The sequence below is a fragment of the Thunnus thynnus genome, chromosome 17, assembly GCF_963924715.1.
Source record: "Thunnus thynnus chromosome 17, fThuThy2.1, whole genome shotgun sequence".
Classification (NCBI taxonomy): domain Eukaryota; kingdom Metazoa; phylum Chordata; class Actinopteri; order Scombriformes; family Scombridae; genus Thunnus; species Thunnus thynnus.
The window spans coordinates 19543236-19562621 of NC_089533.1; positions in this window are offsets into that span (position 1 = coordinate 19543236).

Consider the following 19386-nt stretch of genomic DNA (forward strand, 5'->3'; position numbering starts at 1 on the left):
TAGAGAAAGGTTATTACGGAAAGCAAATGCACTGAATGGCTATTGCGGAAAAGTATGTTAACTATAAATTGTATCAAAAAAAGATTTGAATGAGTTTGAATTCATGAAAAGTTTTACTTTAAATGTCTTCATACCTTAGCTATTTATCTACCTAACTAACTAACTAACCAGGCAGATTGTATTGCACTATCCAAAGAAGTATTGGGTAACTCCACTCCAGCTGCTTTATGAAGACAACTGTGTGTGTAATGATACCTGCGACAGTCGATACTTTCTGCCTGTCCAACAAAAAAAAAAAAAACTGTCTGTTGCTGCCCTTCACATTCAGTTTAATGAGCTCTTCTCTTGGCTCTCTCCTCCTCTCACTCAGCCTCTCTGTCTTTTTCTCTCCCTCTGTTTATGGCTAAACTGTCTGCAGACATTTCTTTTCTAAGTCATCTTCTTGTCTGCCTAACCTGGTCTGCTTTCTAGTGTGGCTGAATCCTACAGTTTGGTGGTGGTGGTGGTGGGTGTGCACATGTGTTTTGTGTGGTGCATGCATGTAGGTGAGTGTGTGTGTGTGTGTGTGTGTGGTCTGTCTTTAGCCCAGTTTGAATCTTTTATGCCCTCTGGGAGAGGGACCAAAACTCCACACCATGTTGTTAAACTGCTCCCCTCCTCTCCTCTCCCACATGCTGTCCCCCCACTCTCTGCCTCTTCCCAAACATCTTTCTGCCTCAGAGTCCTCTTGGATCTCAAGGGCCCATCTGTCCAGTCAGATTGGCCTGTGTAGGCTGAAGGCTGCTTTTCAACTGTTGTGAACATAAACCAAGCAGGTTTTCCAATAAAGGACACACTCTGCTGACACTCAAGCCATCAATTTTAGCTTAAAAGGGGACAGATAATTGTTTTTCCTGATAATGAAGTAAAACTTCAGGTATTTCCCTGACAATCCACTCCACATTGACAGCAACTTGCAACGATATATGTGGAATGATAGTCAGCATTGCTTTGTGTGTGGATAAAACCTGCCAAATTTCTAACCAGGAGGCTGTCCTGCTCTCCCACAATAGCTCATTATGCATGACGGTGACAGTAAAATTAGCCATGTCTACATGACCGGTGAGAAAAGCACCTAAATTTCGAAGCAGCATCAACCTCATGTTCTCTTTTGTGAGAGCCTGTCTTGCCCGCTGGCTACCACACAGCTCAGTAACCTCTTCTGTCCTTCACTGAAGAGGTGACATAGAGAGGGAGAGTAGGCGGGGGTGGGGGGGGGGTGTTAGGGAAAAAACGAGGAAGCCATTGGTTTGAAAAGACAGCTGTTTTAAAGTACCAGCCGTGAGGGATTGGGGTGATGGGGAAATCAAGCAGCTGATGAGGGAGAATAAGGAGAGGAGAGATAGATTCAAAGAACTCAGGGGGGAGGTTATTTTGATATTCATCATGGGTGTGAGTCTTTAAGGTCAGCCTGGTCTACTGAGCTCCCCAGAGGTAGAGTAATAAGTCATGATGCTGTTGGCTCTGGTTGGAAAAAAGGGCGACCAAGAAGAGCTTTTTATTTATTTGAGCCTGTCAGATAGGAGCAGCTTCACCAGAACTGCTACTTATTCATTCCAGCTTATTTTGTGCATCTGTTGTCAAATTAGGACAAATTAATGTGGAATAACAAGGAATTCGATTGTGCTGTTTATCTCTATAGTGTATAACCTAAATGGCTGTGATGTACAGTGAGTGTAAAATAAGGGATCAGGGCTGCAAAGAGTGGTGTCACAGTATCATCTGCTATAGATGAGTTATTGATTATACTGCTAGTGCAGCATGTTCAGTGTTCAGAGTAAAAGCAAAACAGAACTATAAATCTGAACTAGAGAACAAAATGGCTGCAAAAAAAAAAACTTTGGCTCAGCCTGGTCAAGCATGAGAACTATAGCAGGCCTCAGGAATCCAGAGAACAGCCTGTCATGTCACTTTGGATGAAATTCAGGAAATGAGTCACAAACTTGAAGACAATCAGCACTTTGACATAGACCAAAAGCATGTTGAAAAGGTCTTCCTTTCAAGTAAGAGTAAAGAAGAGTCATGGACCTGGCTACATTTGCGGTCGCTTACTTAAATCTTGTGCAAAAGAACTGAGTCTTGTATTCCACTACATTTTTAATAAGTGTTTACAGGAGCAGCATGTACCTAAGGTCTGGAAGGATGCTGTGGTAGTCCCTGTTACCAGATCTAGTTGCCCCAAAACGCTTCATAAATTTAGACTGGTTGCTCTCATGTCAATTTTAATGAAAACCTTTGAAAAACTGGTTCTTGTCTTAAGGTTAAATCTTAGGGAAAACTTAGCATGCACTTGCTTATAGGCCACACAGAGGAGTAGAACACTTTGAGGGAAATGGGTTTCATGCTAGACTTTATTTGTTGACTTCTCCTGTGCTTTTAACATATTCAACTGCATTTTTTAACCAGCAGGCTTTTAGAACAATTTGACTTAAGTAACAATCTTGTGGGCTGAATTCTCGACTTTTTAACTAATAGGACACAAAGAGTGAAGGTAAATGGAATTCTGTCTGACCAAGTTTGCTCCTCCACTGGCTCCCCACAGGGATGTGTTGCTGTCGGCCTACTATTTATCCTCTACCCAAATATGTGTCAGAGCAGGTGTGAAAACAGGACCATTTTAAAGTACGCAAATTACTCTGCTATTGTTAGTCGGCTCCAGGACAATGAGACCGGCCACAGCCTGCTCATCCACGTATGTATCTATAGCCAAAGACATGATAATTGATTTTAGAAGTCAAATCCATTGAGGATCAGACAGTGGAATGTGTGCAATCCTACAAATATCTTGGGACGATTATTATATTTTTGACCTTGTATTTTACCTTATTTATTCTAGTGGTTATGCATTTTAGTGTTTTTATTGTTATTTTTCTCTTTTTAAGTCCTAATTATTGGAGCCTTGAGCACTTTATCATGTTTGTCTATTGTCTGTGCTATTTGTAAAATGTGTGTCAAGATAGATGCCTGTTTTCTCCTGCTGCAAACCAAATCTACTTACAGGCACAAATAAAGTAACCTGAACGTGAACCCTCAGTTTGCTGCATCAGCACTAAAATCTGTTAAAATTTGCAACTCTAATCTTGTTATAATCACCATTAGCAATCACTGGCAATCACATGGTCAAACAATAACAAATTACAGTGTGTGATTTAGACATGACATTTGAAGATGTTACCTTGGATTTAGGGAAACTGAAATCAGTGTTTTTTTATTACTTTTTGACATTTCATAGACTAAATGATCCGATTAACCAAGATAATAATCGTCAGATTTATCAATAATAAAAATAATCGTTAGATGCAGCCTTAGTGTAATTCAAATGTTTGTTATTTACAAGATAGAACACTTTTCAATGGGTTGTTAACAGCTCATTTAGCACTGAAGTGACATGTTGATCAGGTTGGTTGCGGTCTCAACACACAAACAGTGCGATCATCAATATAAGTTCATAACTGGTGTACACAGAGGCATTATTGCATGTATATAAAGACTATCTTTTATTTCTTAAAAACAGCTCAGCAGACCAGAGCAGTTTGTGGAAAAATGAGAAAAAAAACAACAAACCACTAAGCACCCGCTTCTAGTCTCTCAATTTTCAGCTATTTAATTTCAGTCAGAGGGAGAGAGGGGAGTCCAGGGAGGGGCTGTGATATACATTTCCACCTGCTAATCTTCCACATCTGGTGCAACAGCTGGTATTTCTGAGACACATCTGAATTTCTGATTGAACAAAGGTACACCTGGTGCAGTGCAGTGGACAAAATAAAGCTGTAATTAAAGAGCAACTGAACACCATCTCTTGTTTTTGCGGACCTCCATCGGTTTAACCTCTGCAGTGATGTAGTGTGCTTCACACTGAGGTCAGTGGACTTTAACATCACTCTAGGGTGTGGTTACAGGTGCAACAGAGCACACCTCTGATCTCAGCCGAGGCACAACAGAGAAGGCGGTGCTTTTCAGTTCAATTATTACAGTTTTTTTTTACAATTGGTTACATGTAAGGTTCAATAATAGGTCCACATCTTCAAAACTCTTCACATAGTTAACCAGTCCCTCCAGGAAATTGCGATTTTACAGTTGCAATAATCAGCACAAATTTAAGAAATCTCTGCAATGTTTGCAATAGCTTGTAATTTTGTTAAATTATTGCAACTTTTGTGCATGAAATTGCCAAATCAACTGTGATTTGGGCTAATTGCCACATTTCGTGTTGCAGTGACTTACGTCATCGCAGCGCACTTCCAGCAAGGATTCAGGTGAAGATGGAAAAATCTCACCTGCCAACAAAAATAACTACCATAGAACGAGCAAAACAATTCCCAAATGTTCCCACATGAGGTTTGCATTCAGTTAGTCAGAAGAATACAAGTTGATGTTTTGTTCATTCAGACAGGAAAGATGGACATAATCTACCTCAAACATAAAAACAGGAACTTTGGAAATGAAACCATATTTTTATGTTAATGTGTTTATTTTAATGGCATTGTTGATTGGTTTTATTTGGTGCTAATGTTGAAGTGAAAGTTTATTTAATAAAGGCTTATAAATGGAACTCAAGTACAATATTTTCTTTTTTTATATAACTATGAGCACATGGTTCTCACGTTCAGAAAATAAATTAAAAAACTAACACTGAAATATAGTTGTTCCTGTGATATGCAGTATGCTTTTTATCGAAGGAAGTGATTACATATTACTCTCTATTGGAATTAGTTTAGTTAATAATTCCCACAATTTTACCGCAAAAAGAGCACATAAAACATTGCAAGTAGTATAGCAATTTTTGAGAGAAGCCGCTGCAAAATCAAGCATTTTTGGCCGCAATAATCACAAAATAACTCTGATTAACTTCACCAACACACTGCTGGGCACAGCAGTTCATTTTACTCACAAAAACAAATAACTAACACTTGATTACAACTGACAACAACTTGTGTCAAGCAGAACACATTGAGATAAAAAAACGAAAACAAAAAAAACACTAACAACAGGCAGCACATGATATATCTTTTTATGGCAGTCTTTGAAGTAGTCAATCACTTTGTGATCTCTATTTTTTTGTAGAACAATAATGAACACATCAGAACTATAAAATAACACATATGGCATCCAGTGGCAGCTGTTGTTTTTTTGTTTTTTTTTGGACGAGGGAGGGGACTTTTTTAAATTATATTAAAATTTATAATGGAAAGTCTATGAGAAGATATCTCTATGAGAAGTGCTCATGTATTCCTACTTCATGGACAGTTGTCCCATGTGGAAATGCATAACATATGAAAACATGGTACCAATAGCGCCACCATGTGGTCACTTAACAAACAAGTAATGTCAGTAATACAGGAACACAAGACTGAATGTACAGTAATTGTAAAAAGCCATTTGACATGTATGCTATTACCATGTATCACCAGCAGGGTGTGCTGAAGCACTACTGCTTGGCTCAGCAAAAATGGACAATTCAATACTGTTAAAGCAGAAATAATAATTCTATGTGGGGTTATTATCAACATTATTAAAATGTGAACACCAACAAACCCACACAAAGCTATATTTAAACAAAAAGCTAACATAATGACACAATTTCCAGTAAGAAAGGGCAGCTAGTAGCAGTGATGACGCTAACACACACTACACAAAGTTTACAGGTAGTGAAAAAGTAGCTGCATGTGTCCCAAACCATCAACCAGCAGCACGGGTTATTTGCACAGAAGCTCCCTGTCACACAAACAATGTTAGCATGAAAACAATAAAGTAATGTTAGCGTATACATAATTCCTGCTGTTTGATTGCTGTACAGGATAGATTTTCGTAACATTTGGAACATTAACTCTCTGAAAAACTGAAACCTGCTTGTGCGCACATCTCACTGATGACGTTGCGGGGAAATTCCACCAATAAAAATAGGACTGTACGGGGTGCAGAGAGCTGTGTCCCGTGACAAATCTGAAGCAATCAATTATAGCGCAGCCTCAGGTCACCTGCTTGCCAAAAGTTGAAGGACCTACAAACACACTCATTTGGCCGGCGCCCTTCAAACAGGAAGTGTATGTATTCACACCAAATGAACCAAATACAATTTGTAAACCAATTTTTAATAAATGCTGGCATGACTATAAGACACAGAGTAACAATAAATATGTTTTATTTCGTGACATATAATTAGTTTATATTTAGCATGTTTGAATTTAATTCTTCTCTGGATAATTGGATTGGGGGCGGCACCACAGTGTTCTACATTGACCAGCCACCAATGATGGAATCATGTAGTAAACAAAAAACTCTTAAACAAACCAAATTATGTTTCATATTTTAGATTCCTCAAAGTAGCCACCGTTTGCCTTGATGATGATGATGATGCTCTTGGCATTCTCTAAACCAGCTTCATGAGGTAGTCACCTGGAATGCTTTTCAGTGAACAATGTACTTTGTCAAAAGTTAATTGGTGGAATTTCTTGCTTTCTTAATGCATTTGAGACCATCCTTTGCATTGTGCTGAGGTACTATTGGTATACAGCAAATAGCCCTATTCAACTACTGTAGTAATTCATATTATGGCAAAAACCACTCAACTAAGTAAATAGAAACAACAATCTATCATTACTTTAAGACATGAAGGTCATTCAAACTGGAAAAGAACCTGAACTTTGAAAGTTTGAAAATTTCTTCAAGTGCAATCGCAAAAGCCATGAAAAGCTATGATGAAACTGGATGTCATCATGAGGACCGCCCCAGGAAAGGAAGACCAAGAGTTACCTCTGCTGCAGAGGAGGAGTTAATTAGAGTTACCAGCCTCAGAAAAATAACAGCACCTCAGATTAGAGCCCACATCAATGCGTCCTGGAGTTCAAGTAGCAGACACATCTCAACATAAACTGTTAGAAGGAGACTCCGTGAATCAGGCCTTCATGGTCGAATTGCTGCAAAGAAACCACTACTGAGTCAGAGTAATAATAAGAAGAGAATTGCTTGGGGCAAGAAACAGAAGGAATGGACATTAGACCAGTGGAAATCTATACTTTGATCTGATGAGTCCATATTTGAGATTTTTGGTCCCCACCGCTGTGCCTTTGTGAGACGCAGAAAAGGTGAATGGATGGTATGTGCATGTGTAGTCTTGCAATACCGCAATCTCCACCTACCACATTCTGGGGATTTTCAAATGCACGGTAGTTGTGGCGAGAACGGCCACTAACAAACCTACACCCCTTACATTTTTGTCAAGGACACGCCTTACCAGAAATTATGCTCTCCCCTCGTTCTCCTCCATCTGCACTGCCCCAATATGATGGGCTGCCGTAAAGACTTTGGATTGGTTCTGCAATGCATGTTTTTTTTAAACTCTAATTATTTCCACCCAGTTCTAACAACAAAACCTGGGGGACTGTCTTCAGTTTCTATGAACGAAGTGTTTCAAGACTGATCTGTGAGTCTACTGCATGTGCGGCTCCCACCGTGAAGCATGGAGGAGGAGGTGTGATGGTGTGGGGCGGCTTTGCTGGTGACACTGTTTGTGATTTATTCAGAATTCAAGGCGCATTTAACCAGCTTGGCTACCACAACATTCTGCAGCGACACACCATCCCATCTGGTTTACACTTAGTGGGACCGTCATTTGTTTCTCAACAGGACAGTGACCCAAAACACACCTCCAGTCTCTGTAAGGGCTATTTGACCAAGAAAGAGAGTGATAGAGTGCTGCATCAGATGACCTGGCCTCCAAAATCACCCAACCTAAACCCAGTTGAGAGGGTTTGAGATGAGTTGGACTGCAGAGTGATGGAAAAGCAGCCAACAAGTGCTAAGCATGTGTGGGAACTCCTTCAAGACTGTTGGAGAAGCATTCCAGGTGACCACTTCATGAAGCTAGCCTAGAGAGGGCTGATTGTGCAAAGCTGTCATCAAAGCAAAAGGTTTGAGGAATCTAAATTATGAAAGACATTTTGGTTTAACATTTTTGTTTACTACATGATTGTAGTAAACAATGTGTTATGTGTGTATGTGTTACTTCATAGTTTTGATGTCTTTAATATTGTTCTATAATGTAGAAAATAGAAATAAAGAAAAACCCTTGAATGAGTAGGTGTGTCCAAATGTTCTTTTTTTTAATTGATGATGAATTGTGTATATTGTATAAACAAACTTTTCATTACACAATAAAAAAACAAAATTTGTAACTACAATGTATTCTACAAGAACAAGTCATAGAAATGCAGCAGGGAAGGTTTCAGTGGGCTTTTGGTTGAACATAGATGTATTTCAGTGTGGTTATGATTTGGCAAATGGCCGTCCACATGAATTTGTGTTAGTTTTTGAACATAAACTGAAGAGTTTTGAAGTGAGTATGTAAGCATTTGCAAAATGCAGATCCACAGAGTTTTGTTGGTTGTTTGTGTTTGAGTGAGAGAAGTATTCAGGAAATTTGAAGGCTTTAGTCACTTTCTGTGTGAAAGCCATGCAAATGTTCTCACAGCTTGGTCCATAATTGTTGCTGTTGTGTTTTGTCAAGTGTTTTGAGTTGTGAATGAGACAGTGTAGACGCTTACAACAATTAATATTTTTGGATTAACTTAGAGAAATCTCTCCAATAAGCTGAGAAAGGAGATTGCAAAGCATCTAACAAAATAATTGCTAAACATTAAAAATTGATGAATTCAAAAAGTAATCTAGTGATGGAATTGTAGAACTGTCACTGATGAACCCTCTGTGTCAAAACCCAGTGCATAATCATATAACACCCAGTTTTAGAATAACAAAAACTGTGTGATAAGAAAACAATAAGACTGGCTGCTCACCCTCAGAGTGTCCCTGCTTTTGGTCCTGTTAACGCTATAGGCTCCGACCCCCCTGTGACCCTGAATGTAAGCAGGTTTAGAAAATAAATGGTTGAATGAATGGTCTAAAGGATCATTTATAACCATTTTCCAATATCTGGACAGATGGAAGAAGCCCCAGAATGCTTTCAGCCATGTGCTCCCAGCTGTTAGGTATGATCTATAGTGGTTTGGATGAGGTCATTAGATTATATCATTGCCCTGCATAGTTCTGAAGAACTGCATGGCCATTTTACAGTACGGGGTGCATCATACAGTTACCTCTTGACGGTCTAATCAAATACAATAACCCTTCCCAGAAACACAGCTAAACAAATTCAAGAGTGGTTTCAAATGACTTGAGGTGCTTCCCCAGTCACCTAATCTAAACATCATTGAAACTTAAAGGGGAATGATGGAGCCTAGAGTGCTTTTGTTGTGTAATTTTTCCATTCCCCTGTATCACCACTCCACTCTTGATATTGGAAGCCTGTGTACGATTTTTAACCTCCATTTAACCAGGGCAAACTGTTTAAGAACCCATTCTTATTTACAGCAACAGCCTGGGGGAGTAGTACACACATTCAAACAGTAACAAGAACTACTGCTGTTTCACAGTTAGGGGTTCTGCAATCTCAATGACAAAAGTCAGCAGAAATGCTTATTTGATAATTTAGGAGACTTATCTTAACCTGAATGTCCTCAAGGTTGAGCATTCTTTACACTAAATGGTTCTTTGTCCAACCATGTCTAAAGGCAAAAATCTTCATAGCTGTTCTGAATGGCCACACTAAAAGGTGGGAAAGACATTTCTAGCAGCTAATTTCATTTCATACCATTCCGTCTTTATTTCTGTCACACTACAAACTGCTCTGATGGCATGTTGTTTGAAGCTTATTAATATTTCTTAATTGTTTTGGGTCCCCTATTACTGACACTTCTAAAAAGTTATGTTTTTGTCTGTTGATTACTGAAAGCAGGACTTAAAACTCTGCAGTGTGAAATTCTTGTTTTTTGCTCTTTGAGAACATTTTTGTAAATGAAACTTGCCCACAAACTGAGCACAACATGTAGCCTTATATGGCAACTTTAGGGCCGTTGATTATGCTAATGATTAAATCTCACAAACATGAACAGGTGATATTCGTCATGCTGAAACAAGCGATTTACGGCAAGTTCAGGGAGTAAAGACAGTTTGTTGAATCTGGCTTGGAACACTCGTGTGAGCAAACCTCACAAAATAAAGGCAGACAGTTTTAGGATAAGAATACAAAAATGTGCTTGCATGAGGCCCATTGTGTTGCACTCGAAAAGTGACAAGTGGTTGTATGAAGAATGTAAAATAGAGCTTGAGAGAGAATTTCAAATCCTGCTTACTGTACTTTCTCACCTTTGCAAATCTGCCACTTTTCATATTTAACAGAGTATTTACTAAGACTCACGATGTAAATGAGCACAGCTGCAGTCCAATGGATTTTCCACAAATCCTTTGTTACTATCCCCAACAGTGTTATTTCGTCACTTCATAGTATTTTAACTCTCACTTTCCAACTCTGCAATCTAATAACTGTTCTGACTTGTCTGATGATCTGAATGCTTGCAAGTTGTAAACATCACTAAAATCTGATTAGTTGCCAGCTGTCCATCCATTCATCCAACCTCCAACCCATCTACCTGTGCATGGTTGCAGGTGGCTGGAGTTTATCCCAACATACACTGGGCGAGAAGTGGGGTGAGGCTTTTAATACGTGACGTCAGTCCATCACAGGTCACATCAATCGTGTATATTATATATTTTTTATAACTTTTTGATGGTGTATTTACAGTTAATTTAGTAACATGCTGTGTATTATACGTTCATCCAGTGCTCCATTTTCTAATCCACTGTTCAGGGTCACCAATCTATCACACATTCACACTCACATTCACACCTATAGGCAAGTTAGTGTGAGAGTGTCCAGTTCACTTAACCTCTGTCTTTGGACTCTAGGAGATAGATGGGTAAAAGTAATATAGTTGCTGAGGAAAATATTTTACCTGGGTTTAAAATATACATGTATGTGTGTATGTATATATATATATATATATATATATATATATATGTCAGGACACTACTTGCTAACTAGCTGAATCCATCCATCATCCCTCTATCTGCCTCTCAGTGAAGTTTCCTTTCACTGACATTTCTTTCATTATCAGTAGGACCAGCTAACCAATACTCAGCAAGAAAATGCACTCAGGCACCACATATAGAAAAACACACACATGCTCAGCTGCTAGACAGAATCAAACACAGGCATGTACACTCGCATAGTTGAGGGTCAAAAACTGATGCCCACACACAGGCACATAATAAGTGAGCACACACACACACACACACACACATATGCAATACTCTCTACTGTCAGCGGATAGCTTTTTAGCATGCATCCCTGGTAGCAACCTCTTGAAAGGAAGAAAATCATGATATGACTCATAATGATTTCCATCTGCTCTATGTACAGTATGTTTGCCAGGGACACATCATGTCTATTAAAACTGCGGACAGCTGCATCTTTTTGCTTACAGACAATAACTGGCCTCTATAAAACTTTAATCAATGGATGAAATGACTAGGTAAACAGAGCCGCTGTGTCTCCGTCCGTGTGATTGTGTCTGAGTGCGCTTCAGCAAATGAGTAAAAGAAAGCAGGTCAGGTAAAAGTGTCATCGATTTATGGCTGGCGTCTGAGGAATGAAGAAGCCATTTATTATGGAAGAGCATTAGTAATGTATGCATATCTGAACGTGTGTGTGAGGAAAGGAGAGAGAAAGAGGGTGGGGGGGACAGAGCATCATCATTAATACGGCTCCTCCATTAGCCTGAGTGCTTCCGTGACAACATAATGGCTGTCGCCCAGACAACAGGGTCACCATAGTTATGAACACACCCGGCAACTGCTGATGTCAATGTAGTAAAGTAGGTCCCGAAGTCCCACTTGGCTGAAGCTCTTCCACAGATGCACACACACACACACACACACACACATACAAACACTCAGCTTGGGCGGGGCAACTCTTTGGGATTTGAGAGGTTTTTGAACTAATCAATAATGAAAGAAGGAATGATGGGAAATGAGAGGAAGACCCGAACAAGTGAGCGAACGAGGAAGACCGGAGGGAAACTGCGAGTGGCTGAAAATGAGAGAGACAGAGAGCAATGGAGAACCCTCCCTTGAGAGTTGTTTCCAATACAGAGCAGTTACAATGGAGTTACAGCCCATTTTCACAAAAAAGCATCTCAGTGGTAAGATTGCTGTTCCATTATCAACCGATGGACCGAGAAGTGCTCAAGATGTTTTTGTGATCTAGCTTGTATTTACTGTAACTCGGGTCGAATGGGTTCTAGAGTAATGCAAGGCTGATGAGAGGGGCAGCGGAAGACAAACAGATGAAGAAAAAGAAGAAAATCGAGTAGTGAAGGGAAGAAAAAACAAGAAAGAGTTGGCACACTTGACGCTTTTTTGGTGTGTATTTAGATTTTCCAGACCAACAGCTGTATGGCCTCCCCCGCCCAAAAAAGAGACAACGTGATTGACTTTCTCAGGATAAATGAGAACAAATGAATCACACAATACTGATGAAGAGCAGAGAATTTGGTGTAAAATTATCATCCTAACGATTTAAAGTCACCCGTCTGTGGTTTTAAAATTTGAGCATTTCCAAATCATGTTGGATTAAATCAAAACGAAATCGGAAGAAATTGGAGCCGTCCACTGTTTAACGACTCTATTCCCAACTTCATTAAGAGAAGTTGTCTGTCTTTCACCGACTTTGCTTGAATCTGTGATGTCTATTGATTTATTTTTGTGTTTACTCCTCATGCAGGGCATACATATCCTCCACTAATTAGTAAAAAGGTCAATTTTGTGTTTTTGTTGACAGGTTGAGTCAAATTGACTTTGGCTTATTCGGCTTTCTTTGCTGTCAGCGGGCTGTAAATGCTAAGAGGGGATAAGTTTGAAAAAGTGTCTTAGGGAGCAAACACAAGTGATAGTGCAGTAGACCATACAGAGAAGAGTGAAGGAGGTGAGAAAGACGTTAGTAAAGGTTGCGGTTCATTCTGTACTAATCAGATCATAACATCGAACCACTGCAAGAGTACAAAGTTTATTATACAAGGACATACTAAGGAATGAAAGATGTGCCTGTGTGTACATAACACCCCCGAGAAATTGAAAGTGTTTGTGTGAGTGAAACCACGTGCATGGCAACACATACAGCTGTATCTGTGTGTGTGTGTGTGTTTTTTTGTGTTAGAAATGTACAGAGCAGCAGGCAGGGTCCCACAGGCAATAAAATCTATATTTCAAGAGCTGCAGAGCTGCTGTAGACTTCTGCCTGCTGCTTTGAAGACCAATACTAGAGGGGAAGGGTGGAGGAGAGAGAGAGAGAGAGAGAGGGGGGGGATGAGTGTGGTGGTGGGTGGAGGGGAGGGGGTTGGAGGTATACTAGGCCAAGGACTGGAGGGAAAGCAAAGGACTGGATGAGGAGACGGGGGGGAATGTGACACATTTATTAAATGGAGAAGGATGGGAGAGAAGGCATGAAAAACTGATAATAATCACCAGATGCACTCAGTAAGAACAAGTGCTGGTGAAGCAATCGTGCCAGATCCTACGCTGGAAAATAACACTCCACATGATAGCTGGCATTAGACAGTGCTGCTCAGCAAATTAGAGAAGAGATTAAATGGAAATGATGACTCACTTATCTACCGTCCCTTCATTGTCATTGTCTACAAATACCCCCTTGACGCACTTGTGCATTTGTTAGGGTGTACATTACAGACATGGTATGCAAAGATCATTTCCTACATACATATGTGACTCTTTTTTTTCCAGAATGTTGTCGAATAAAATGCTGAAAGAATAATAAAAAAAAAATAGACGTTCAGATATCTGACTTCCAACGTCTCACCATGTGACTCATTCAAACAGCACAAATAATCAAATAAAAGCTTATCGTGTGATGAGAATAAACAAAATATTGGGATTAGTGTGTGCTTTGATGTGGTGTTGTGGAAGCTAATTCCTTCCTTTTATGGTTAACCTAATGTCTGGTGCCTTAGTCATAAAATTAAATGGCGTGCAGGATATAGTAAGTTGTGTTTCTCCATCCTTTGCAGTAAGTCGAAGTTAAGAGAATGTACCTCACAAATGTTTAAAATGCCAGCGTTGATTTTTGGAAGCCAACCATTAACTTCACTTTATCATTCAATATCTTCACATCAACTTTCCACACATCACCTTCTAGACTTAAAATTATATTTTTGAGATGTCTACTGTTTATTATTTTTATTTTAGGTTTTAATATATCTTCAAACTGTGCATCAGTGTTCATTACACACTGATTCATAAGTTGGATCAGTGTGTAATGAAACTGTTGTACCTGATGTCAAAGTGATTATTGTTGAGATTGTTGAGTCTTATCGTAGTTTCACGGTGTTGATGTGAGTTTGTCTGTTGTCTCTGTGTTCTTCTGTGTTAACATTAATGTTCTTATTGATTGCTTTGGTAGAAGTGTTAAAGTATTGTCAGAGTGCAAAGGCTGACATAAAATACTCACTGACTGAATCACTCTTTATAGAATTACTCATACTGATACTGTATCAGATTAGAAGTCTGCATGGTTCAGTGCAGGACACTGACCACAAACAACATTACTACATGAATCTGAAGCTTAAAGCAGTGAGATTTATACTAGATAACCTTTTTATTTTGTGATTTTGGTAACATCGATCCATATTTAGCTGTATCTGATGTAAAAACATTTCATAATACTATGTAAATGATAAACATCATGATACTAAAACAAGCAGGAGCAGTGGCCAGTAGAAATGATAGCGAGTTAGCTATGCTCATGCATGAGGATGTATGAGAGAATGTATGAGGGATGTTCAGATGATCTCCCCACTGACAATGAGGCTCTTTGAAACATGCAAATGCAATGTATTGCTATGCCTGAGAGATGACACCATGGGACAGGATGCTAATATAGAAATGAATAATGAGAGCTATTCATGCTTTTTTATGATTTGTCCTGGTGGGTCACATGAGAGCAGACTGACGCTCTCGCTGAATTTACAATACGCTTTGGGTCATTTTTTGTCTGACTCAAACTGCTATCTCAGGAGGGAATTTCTATCATGCCGAGGAAAGGGGCATTGTTCTGACCGTTTTCAGAACGGTCTGAATCTCTGATAACCAATCAGCAAACCAGCCATTGAATGCATGATGGATCAGAGAAAGAAACGAACATATGATGTGAAGATACACGTCAGATATTTAAATGCTTTTGAGCACTTTGTGGAAATCAATCATGGGAATGTTTGTGTCTGTGCAGATTCCCACAGTTTCTGCATATGCGTGGGTGCACGTATGTGTGTGTGCGTACTTGCATGTGTGCGCATGCACGTGTTAACTCATTGCAGAGTGGATGGTTATGCTCTCAAACAGCACAGTCTGGTTGCATAGCAACAAACTCACCCCACTCCCCTCCATCCCCTCTTCTTCTTCTCTTCTGTGTGAGCGTTTGAACTACAGTCTAACCTGAAAACATTCTTAACGCGTTCACACACTCACCTCGGAGTGCGCTGCTTTGCTTATACGACACCACAGCATGCGTGTGTGTGTGTGTGTATGTGTGTTTCTGTGTCTGTGTGTGTGTTACATATGCCTGTTATCTATGGATTCCACAGAGCTGAACACATGAAAGACGAAGAGAGAGAGAGGAAGAAGTCCTCCTCCCAGCTCTGCAGTATCATCAACAGAGAGAGACGGGGAACTCAAATCAAGCCTGCAGTTCAGCTTTATACTGTGCGTGAATATTGATGTTTTTACTCAGAATATCAGGGCTTTTAAGTCTACCCTGCTCTTATACAGTTGCTTACTTTTTCATCTCTCGCTTTCTTCCTCTTCCTTTATCCTCTCTCTTTCTCTCTTTTTCCTCTTTCCCTCTCTCTTACACACACACACAGCCTCAGCTCACACAGAAAAGTGGGAATTCTTTATGTCTTGACAATCACATAACCCCCACCAACTGCCCCCCCCCCTCCTCCTCGCTCCCTCACCACCTCCCCTGTGGCCTAGTTAGAGAAATATGCATAACTTCTTCATTTACCCCTGCAGCTAAAGTAGTATGATAGATAATTCACTGTACTAACAGATGCGGCAAAACTGAGTTTTATCATCCACTTGACTCCTGATGTTGCGCTATTGCCGCTGTCACCGGATAAGATGCCGCTCTCATGTATTGATTTGTGAGTGACACGTGCCGCCTAGAGGCATCATCTCCATGTTTAACAGTTATCGTGATCTGGAGCTGTAGTTGTGTGGATTCACACAACTACAGCTCCAGATTAGGCTTATAGCGTATATCTGTGGTGTAATTGTGTGTTGTACAGATGTGGTGCTGCGTGCGTCTGCTCGGTGTCTTTAAGTGAGGGATTGCCCTGAGTTGGCTGTGGCGGGATGTGCGCATTTTTGTGCATCGGCAATATGAGAAGATTGGATTTGGATAAACACAATTGTGATGTGGTATCTCACTGCGGAGCCAGCAGAGAGGTTGTTATGACCCAGTAATCCAAACACTGATAAAAAGTTAAATCCTGCCAGAGGAAGGCAAAACAAAGAAAGATTGGTGAAATGCTAATACTGTCAGCTACATTGATCTGCATAAAGGCAAGCTTTCTAGATAAAAAAGGCAGTTCATAACGTCAATAATAACCCGAATGCAGTTGGTTTAATGACTCAACATATTGCCTGTTGTACCCAAGATGGGTTGTTGCTTTAAAGCTTTTGCCAAGGTTACATTTGATATTTAGCCTTTCCTATCCTAGGAAACATAATGACGTAATAACATGATGACAAGTGGCAGTTGCAATGTCTCCAATGAGTTTAATTTACCTGATGACCAGTGCCTAAAAAAGACCCAAACAATAAATTAGCAATGATATGAGATGAAGAAAAACAAGTGATTGTTAACATTTTGTGAACCTGAGAGCAGCAAATGATTTTTTCACCATGTGGGGAAATCCCAACATTGACATATGATCACCTTATCAAGTGGAAATGGTGAACGTTATGCGAGCAGTTGCTTATTTATACATCCAGCAACCACAGAGCAACATTCGCATCCATTTGGAGTCGTGTTTCTGTCCACTTGATGAAAGTAAGTCCACTATTCACTCCTCCTTTTTCTATCTGCCTCTCCACTAACTCCTGAGAGAATGATCTGGCTCTTTAGCTGCTAAGTGCACCACTATTCTCACCAGCTTGGTGGTAGGTAGCATGCAGTTGGTTTATCAGAGCATTTTCACCAAAAACAGCTTCCTGCTGCAGTTTAATCCACTGCAAATATAAAAATTTTGACCAGAGCAGCTTTATGGAATGACAGATTTAATCAATTTTTTAAATTGCTATTAATTTTCTGTCAATCCACTAATTGATTGATATAGTCAGGCCTAATTTCACAGTTCCTCATTTCATTGTTATTGTCCTTTTTTATTTCCATGTATTGTTCAGTTGGATCTTTAGCTAGAGTCAGTCCTATAGTTTGTTTTCAAGTTGCAGTTTGCTCACAGCTGCTGTGGATAAGTCATCTTTGCTCAGGTTCACACTGCACAATCACAAAGGCAGCTCTGCTTGGTTAGAGATTTCTAAAGTGGTCCAGAATTACTGATCCAGTAACTGCAGGTTTACAGCAAACGATGAAGAAGCTGCCTGCCTGTCTTTGTGATTTTTCAGTTTATCTTCCCTGCTGTTCGTACCAATTAAGAGCACATGATCAACGACTGCTGTTTGTGCCAGTTAAGAACAGAGGAAGAAAGGAATTGAGAATCAGTCCAATTGGCAATATAACTTCTGTTCATTTTTTTATTCCAGGCTTTCTACGCATGAGGGTAGAGGCCAGACCTTGTACGTACTGTAGAGGCTGTGTCCAGTAGGTGGATACAATTACTCTTCCACAGTTAACAGACCGCATCACAGTTTGATTCGAAGAGGAGAGTGAGAAGGTACCATTCACTACTGGTGCCATCCTTGCTGGGTTAATGGTGCTCTACACAACCCTGTGGAGCTGGAGCTTTATGAGGTGAAGCAGGCCTGTCTGCAGTGATTTCAGCATGTTTGGTCAGATCTGATGTTATATGGCTCATATATCCAGGATACAACCGCTATTAGCCTGAACACACATCACTTGCTCTCATTCATTTCTTGTTCTTCATAGCTGTAAATCTGAGTGGGATTTAAATTGATGTTGAAGACTCCTGTTATACACTTTATATGACCTGAATTTTATCACTGGAACAACGCCTCACTTCACTGCTCTGAGAAGGGAGGTCGGAGGTGGGCAGGGGAAAAGGAGAGAAGTGAAGGAATTGGGAGGGACAGAGGTAAGAAAGGGAAGCAAGGAAGTGAGGATGATGTAACGAGAAGAGGAGGATGGGTCACATCAGCGTCTAAACTTCTCTTAAACTTTTGTGACCTGGCTGACAGGATCGACTGTCTCTCTGTGTCCTCTCATTGTCCGCAGCCACTCGCGCTGTCACAGAGCCACCTTGCAAGCCATCCGCACTAAAATTACAAGACAGTTTTGGGGCTGGAGTGTTTCTAGGCTGCACTTTCCTGCACTGTTACTTGAATTTCTGAAGACAGCAATGTTTCCTATGTCTGTTCAGCTACTAATGCTATTTACCCAGTTTTCTTATTTATTGCCACTGTAGCCATGTCTTGGACGATGGAGTCAAACTGTATTCATGAAAGTTTATGTTCTCTCATTGGAGGCTAAGGCTGTGATTACACTTTTTTTTCGGTTTGAAGCAAGTTGCTGAAGTTAATGTGTTGACATTACCTGTACCGTGATGACATGCTGTTAGAAGCTTTTGAGAGAAAAAGCCACAGGGTAGTCTGAAAACTTACAAACTCTAATAAGGTGACCAATTTGGCCACAAGGGGGTGCCCTTCTCAGTTGGTAGCACACCTATAAAGTTGTAGTTGTGAACAAGAGTGTGGGCGTTAAGGAGGGTCTTTTGCAAATAGCATACAGGTAGACATTCACATCAATGTTACACTGAGCTGACAGTCTATGAAAAATAAAATATGACTTAGAAGATTATGAAAAGATAAAAGCCATCAGTGATGCAGCGAAGCAAGTGGAAGGAAGATGAGCCGGAAAGGAGAGTTGATGACAGGTAATAAGTCTACTGACTGCACCGTTGGTGTCTGGGAAAAAAAAAAAAAAAGAGTCAGAAACAGCCCTCGGAGCTGCTGCCAGAAGTACAAACTGTCTAGTTTTTATTGATGACTAGACCTGAACTAGAACTAGACGGGAACACCCACCCGACAGGCAAAAAAACAGGTAAATGTAGTATTGAAAAGTCACTCAATGGAGCAGTTAGTGTCAGAAAAGTTTCTAAAACCCGGAGTTATTGCTTGGTTTCAGTGTGGGTGTATGTGTATAGAAAGCGCCTCGATCCATATTCATCAGACACTGTCTAA